The sequence below is a fragment of the Elaeis guineensis genome, chromosome 2 (genome assembly GCF_000442705.2).
Source record: "Elaeis guineensis isolate ETL-2024a chromosome 2, EG11, whole genome shotgun sequence".
In the NCBI taxonomy this organism is placed as follows: domain Eukaryota; kingdom Viridiplantae; phylum Streptophyta; class Magnoliopsida; order Arecales; family Arecaceae; genus Elaeis; species Elaeis guineensis.
This window is the reverse complement of record NC_025994.2, coordinates 40,633,526-40,640,481: the sequence shown is the minus strand read 5'-3', so window position 1 is coordinate 40,640,481 and position 6,956 is coordinate 40,633,526. Positions and strand designations below refer to the sequence as shown.

The following is a 6,956-nucleotide window of genomic DNA, read 5'->3' as shown; positions in this document are numbered from 1 at the left end:
AGCCAACATACACCTCAGGATTCCGAATGGCTAGGAGATCGAGTTATAGTGTAGTCAAACTATAACACACTCAAGGTGAATTATCGATACACCTCAGGTAAAAAAACTAGACACATAACTACAGCATCGAGCTAGTCATCGACGAGAAGGTAGACTTTTCTATGACTGCTCGAGGTGGTCACGCTCAGTACTCTCGTTCTCAACGAATACCTGTACTCTCGCTCTGGTGTCTCCACACCATAGACTCAAGACACATCTATCCTAAGAAAATGATCGTACACCAACCTTTCGGATCGATCACCATCCTCGTGATGATCCTATGGTCAGGAGCTGTTTATGAGTTAGTTATGTAAATTCATGCCTTAAATTTTCAACTCTTGAAAATATGAATTAACATTCCTACTAACTCAAAGAATGTATCATAGACACGATGTACACAATGTGATAGAAGAATAACCCTCTTATTTATTTATAGTCAAAATTATAAATTTGCTCTTAGATGTGTACAGGAATGTGTCAGCCGATCTGGCATTTAGGGCACACATCTAACAGTGGGTGCCTCGAACTCGTCGGTGCCTCCTATGCCACGATCACAAGCCAGCCACCCCGACCCTGCCAGCACTTCCTACGCCACAGCCCCAAGCTAGCCGCCACCCCGGCCCCACCTTGCCCGCGGCCACCCAAACCCCGACCCCATCGGTGCCTCCTACACCATAGCCCCAAGCCCACCGCTCAAGCCCCGCCTTGCCCATGGCCGCCCTGACCCCACCGATGCCTCCTGCACCATGGCCCTGACCAGCTGCCCCGACCCCACCTTGCTTGTGGCCGCCCCAACCCCGTCGGTCGGACCCTACGGCCCTTGCCCCACCAGCCTCCCCATTGCCCTATCCCCATTGGCCTGATCGTGTGGTCCCTGCCCCACCACCTCGGCCCTACGGCCCCTGCCCTGCGGCCTCGTCCCCGCACCAGTGCGCCTACTATTGTGAGTATTAGCGATGGCATTAGTGATGGCTAGTGTTATCTCATGATTAAAGGTGCAGAGGAATTTGCAATGCCTTATTTTTCAATGGCTATATTCTTTTGGTTGCCTTCTTATTGTCCCTGATGATGATCCAAACTAAATGGATATTGAAAGATCTGGCTTCTTTTTTTTTTTCCCATATGATGTCTTAAAGCTGATGAGTACCGATGGATTTTTGTTACTATATTCTTATGGTTGTCTTCTTATTTTCTCTGATGATAATTCAAACTAAATAGATGTTGAATGGACTGGTCTCTTTTTCTTCTACCCATTTAATATCTTAAAACTGATGGATGTCGATGGATTTTACTTGCTATATTATTATGGTTGTCTTTTTATTTTTCTTGATGATGATTCAAATTTAATTAATGGATATTGAAAGGAATGGCTTCACAGATTGCTATGGGCTCTTTTTCTTATTCCCATATGATGTCTAAAATCGATGGATGTCGATGGATTTTGCTTGCTATATTCTTATGGTTGTCTTCTTATTTTTTCTGATGATGATTCAAACTTAATTAATGGATACTGAAGGGAATGGCTCCACAGATTGCTATGGGCTCTTTTTCTTATTTCTATAGGATGTTTAAAACCTAATGGGTGTCGATGGATTTTGCTTGCTATATTATTATGGTTGCCTTCTTATTTTTTCTGATGATGATTCAAACTTATTTAATGGATATTGAAGAAAATGACTTTACAGATTGCTATGGGCTCTTTTTCTTGTTCCCATATGATGTCTAAAATTTGATAGGTGCCGATAGATTTTACTTACCATTTTCAAGGATAACAGAAGATTTTACGCAATGAGAATTGATCTCTTCTTTTACATGTTCGAAGTCCTGCATCTTTTTTCTCCCTTTGGGAGGTCATTGGTCCTAGAGCAGCAACTTGCTGGTATATTATGGACTAGAACTTGCCTTCCCTTAAACACCCCCGATAAATAGTAATTTTTTTGGAATCCTATAAGTCTAGGACGTCATGGACTTTGGGCTCCACTTGTCTAAATATATATTTATTTTTACTAGATCAACTTGATGCCTCTAGTAACGTTATCTTTGATCTGCGGTAGATGATGCACCACAGTAGACTTATCCCTAGACCCGCCAATCGATGATGATCCTTCATCAGATAGATCAGATATTATGTAAGATCATTAGTTAGCATCTGTAATGTATCAGCAGAAAAATGATTCTCATCCAGCAGTACATGATAATGTGTTGGTTTGCAAGGCTACAAAGATAAAAGTCAAACTCCATCAGATGACAAATACTTGTGACAAGTTGCCTTTCATCGAAGAAGAACTACTTGCAAAAACTAAGATGCTCGAAAGGGATCTGAAATCGTACATCATCAAGATCTGGGCAAAAGTATCCTATTGATGCAGTCAGGTATCTTTTTTTTGATTTATGTTTCAGACTAATATTACTCATTTTTTCTTTAGTCATAAATTATGCACATTACTTTTATTAACGTGGTATAAACTTAAGGTATCATGATATATAGTTAAATAAATATGATACATAGCTATTTTATTCTGTTATATAGTTAATACAATATGATCTATAGTTATTTTTATTTTCAGAGATTATAGATCATATCTTTTTGAGGTCGGAGCCATCACAGTCAAGGAGAGAGCTCTAGAGGAGAGAGCTCTCCTACAGCCAGTTTACATGGTTCTACGGTACACATGCCATGTGGTAAACTTTAATACTTTAGTTATTTATTTTTATATTATTTTATCTTTTATTATCTAATATAATATTCTTTATGATGTCTTGATACTCTCAGGTTTGGATGATAGGGGGTCATCAGTGACCTCACAGTCACATACAGCAATGATCGGCTCTCAGATATAGAGGCATGGTAGAGGACCCACCTAGCTCGCGACACCTCTAACTTGGTCGGAGGATAGAAAGCTCATCCATATTCAGAGCCGCTCGTAAGTATTATATCTTTACTGAATATGTTTAAAATTTAGCCATTGTAGAGTCTAATATTTATTGATCAAAATCAATTTTACAGCATATTTAAAGAGGGCTCCATGCCTCGTGTGGTTATCAAAATTATCAGATGATTGGTGTCGAGGCCAGTGGATACATTTTTAAGTTGGCCATCGAGGGCACGTGATGCAGCTTGGGAGATGTTTCGGATAAGTCAAAGGTGTTTAATTTAATAATTCATAGTAAGTTTGTATTCTATTTATTAATACACGCTTACTTCTACTTGCAGAACTACTATTGATTCTTATCTCCTTAGGATAAGGAGGCTGGCCGCCCGATCTTCGAGTAGGTGACCATACATAGGTTTTGAGATGGACTACGCAACCTACGGTAGTCCACCATCAAGAATTTTGGTTCCTGTCACCATCGGATTGGAAGTCCTACAAGGATCACTGGATGTAGGCAGACGTATGGGAGGTCCTCTGCAATAAGTGGAGTAGCGAGGAGTACGTCGGTAGGTGGCAAAGGGCCTGTCAAAATCGGGCCACCCATCAAGATTCAATTAGGCACATGGGTGGCTTAATCAGTGCACATATTGTGGCTGACAGATTGATAAGAAATCTATGCTAAAACTCTTCACTAGAACTGTAAAGCCTCTTATATGCATGCTTTAATTAATTTAATTTTATTATTTACTTATTGTAGATATGATAGCTGGGTCATCCATCAGACCAGCTGCAGTTATGGTGGGCCATATACCAGTTTAGGAGGACTGGTGACTATTTAGATTCTACGTCATGATAGATCATGGTAAGAACTTCAAACTTTATTTACTAATTAAGTTGTTATAGGATCTGATCTAATTTTTATATTAGAACTAATGTATTTATGAACTATGCAGACACGTTATGCGGTGTACGTTGTTAAAAGGTACGGTGATGACCCATCTTCTCAGCCTCCTTTGACCTTGAGGGATGGCTCAACACCATTGATGGGTGAGTAAGAATCAGATCATAGGATTCGGCCATAGTTTCGATCCTCCAACAACTCGATATCCTTCGGCGTCCTCATAAGCCTCGACATCCTAGATTTGGAGCGATGTGCATATGGAGGAGGACGCGTAGAGGCTTTTGAGCCAGCGACCTTAGAGCCTCCTAAATGTCATCCACGATATGGTCGTGGAGCTTCTTCGAGATCCATAGCTGTATGATCGGCTGGACTCATCATCCCAGCCATCACATCAGGTAATTATATTACTAAATCTTTTTACTTGTTTTAAGTTTTCATATTTAGAAACTTTATATATTGAGGTTTGAGTCTGAAAGGAGATCTAGGAGTTAAAAATTCAATCTAACCATTCAATCGATGGACCTAGGGTGTCTATAGCTTTATATCATCGAATGAAATATGTAGGAATAATCTGTTCGTGAATTGAAGGAGTGTGTCAAAAGATACATCTCTGTATCAAAAGATACGCCACCATATCAAAATTTACTAATATTGTTTTATGTTTTTTTGTTACAGGATTCTGGGACATCTGGCTCTCATTCATCAATTGTTGGAGAGGAGCAGAAGGAGGAGGAGGCAGATGATGACGAGGATCGGACCTGATTTTTTTTTGATGTATTGTATTTTTTTTATACTAGTAAATAATTATGTAATTTATATTTTTAATATAATATAATTAATTTTTAATTTTTGATTGTCATATTATTTTTAGATTTTAATTATAACAGATATTAAGAATCCTAATTAATTATGATAAATTAAAATAGATTTTAAAAATTATTATTATTAATTTTTTAAAAAAATTAAATTAATTATTAGTGATGGTATTAAAGATGGATATTACCATCGCTAATACTTATTAGCGATGGCATTAGCGACGATTATACCGTCGCTAATATTTTTTAAATAATTTTTATTTAATTTAAAATTAAAAAAAATTAGAGATGGTGTTAGCGACGGTGTGTTGGTCGTTAATAATTAGTAGCGATGGCATTAACCATGCAAAATGCTATCGCTAATATTTTTTAAAAAATTTTTAAAAAAATAATTTGAAAATTAAAAAATAAGCAGCGATGAAATTTTTTCATCGCTAAAGCCATCGCTAATAGCCTTATTAGCGATGGTTAGGATTTTCATCACTAATAAGGATATTTAGCGATCAGATTTTTTTGGTTGACTATTACTACGGAATTAGCGACGGCAACTAGCCATCGCTAATAGTCTGGATTTTTGTAGTGTAAGTCATAGGGCCATAAAATTTCATACCAAGTTTTGATCATGTACAAAATAACATTTATTCTCAATAAAGGATGCAGCAAACCAGTAATTTAAACATCATTCAAAAAATTTAATTTTCATATATCGTAAATACAATCTAATCCATATCATAACAATAGCATGCTGTTTAATTGAATCAATCAAGAATAGCTGTGATACCACTGTTAGGATTCAGATATGCAGTGGAAATTAATTTTTAAAATATTTTAACATGCATCAATATTTGAAAACATATGATCCAAATCTCAATCTTAAAATCACCTTGATGCATTCAATCAAATAAGAACATAAAGCATATAAGTGGGAGGCACTTAAGCACTGCCCTCCAACGGTGATCCACATGGATCTCGATTTAGGACTCTCTCCAATTTGGATTCATTGAAATCTTCCCAAGAAAATCAGCAGCAACTCCTTTCTTTGCATCATCAAAACTTGATGTTTTTCACTCCTTTGTTCCCTCTCTTGGACATGTAATTCTCTCATCTTTTAGCCCCTTTTTGCTATCCAATAATTGGACTATCTACTGTCCAACATTTTGGATATTAGGAACCACCCCTTTAGTGTTGGGTTCCAGTGATACAGTGGAATATAAATTTCAAAATTTTTTAATATGCATTCAATAATAAAAATAAAATTTAACAATTAATCACAACCACCGAAACTCAAAACCCTAGGAACCCCTTGACGATTATAATCAAATCACAAAAACATATAAATCAAAAAAAGATCAGAAATCATATACCACCATGAAGACCATGAACTAGTAATTTTGAGATCTCTACAAGACTCCAAGTTAGAAGTCCTCCAATAGTGATCCACCCATGATTGATCAGGGCCCTTTCTAACTCATCATGGTGCTGCAGCCTTCTTCGCAAGTGCGCTACCAATTGTCCTTCACAAGAAGACGATGCACCATTGCTTATATGCCTTTATGACCTCTACTAGGATCACTCTAGGAACTCTTTCCTAAAGTATCAAACCATTTTCTAATCAGATTTTATGTTCAACACATGAACAATCTGATTTTAGGACAAGTATCTCATACTTTCCTTTTTCTTCCTCTTTTCCTTTCTATTTTTCTCTCCCTTTTCCTTTCTATTTTCACTTCAGATTTTTACCACCTCTTCCTCATCTAATCCCACATCCAAAATAATTTTTGGATGGATTTTATGCCATATGGGGCACCCCTTAAATAAGGGATGAAGAGGCGCCACACAAGACACCAAGGGACGCCAACTCTTGGCATCCCATCTTCCTTACATGCATATATAAATTTTTAATGTGTAAACCCAATGAATATGACATGGAAAAGAAGAGTTTCATCTGTAGAAGGACTCCTCCTCTACCAAAAAAAAATCTAAACACCATAAAATGGCACGTGGAATAAAGGGAGAAATTAATTGGTGCAAACACATCCCATGTGCCATCCCTTTGCTTCCATAAAGAATAAATTCTTTATATAGAAACTCTAGGTGTGGAAGAGCCTTCAAGTAAAAGGACTCCTCTACTTCTGTGCTAACAATTATCTAGAACCATCATATGGCGTGAGGAGGGAAGAAAATGAAGGAAAAATCAGCTTTTTCCTTGTAGGATCTTTCAGATCTAATGAAATCTGGGGCGAAATATTTCAAAAAAAAATTATCCTATGATATTTCAAATCAAAGATCTATTAGATCTAATTTTTATTATCTGATATTAAATCTAAA

General features: G+C 37.1%; 1 long non-coding RNA gene across 1 annotated transcript; it reads left to right on the top strand.

Moving 5' to 3' along the window:
- The first annotated feature begins 3,049 nt into the window (after window positions 1-3,049).
- On the top strand, window positions 3,050-4,201 carry LOC140855430 (uncharacterized). The gene is made up of 4 exons (XR_012138363.1): window positions 3,050-3,184; window positions 3,254-3,478; window positions 3,670-3,774; window positions 3,866-4,201. It is a non-coding gene; the product is annotated as an uncharacterized lncRNA (long non-coding RNA).
- Window positions 4,202-6,956: the final 2,755 nt, after the last annotated feature.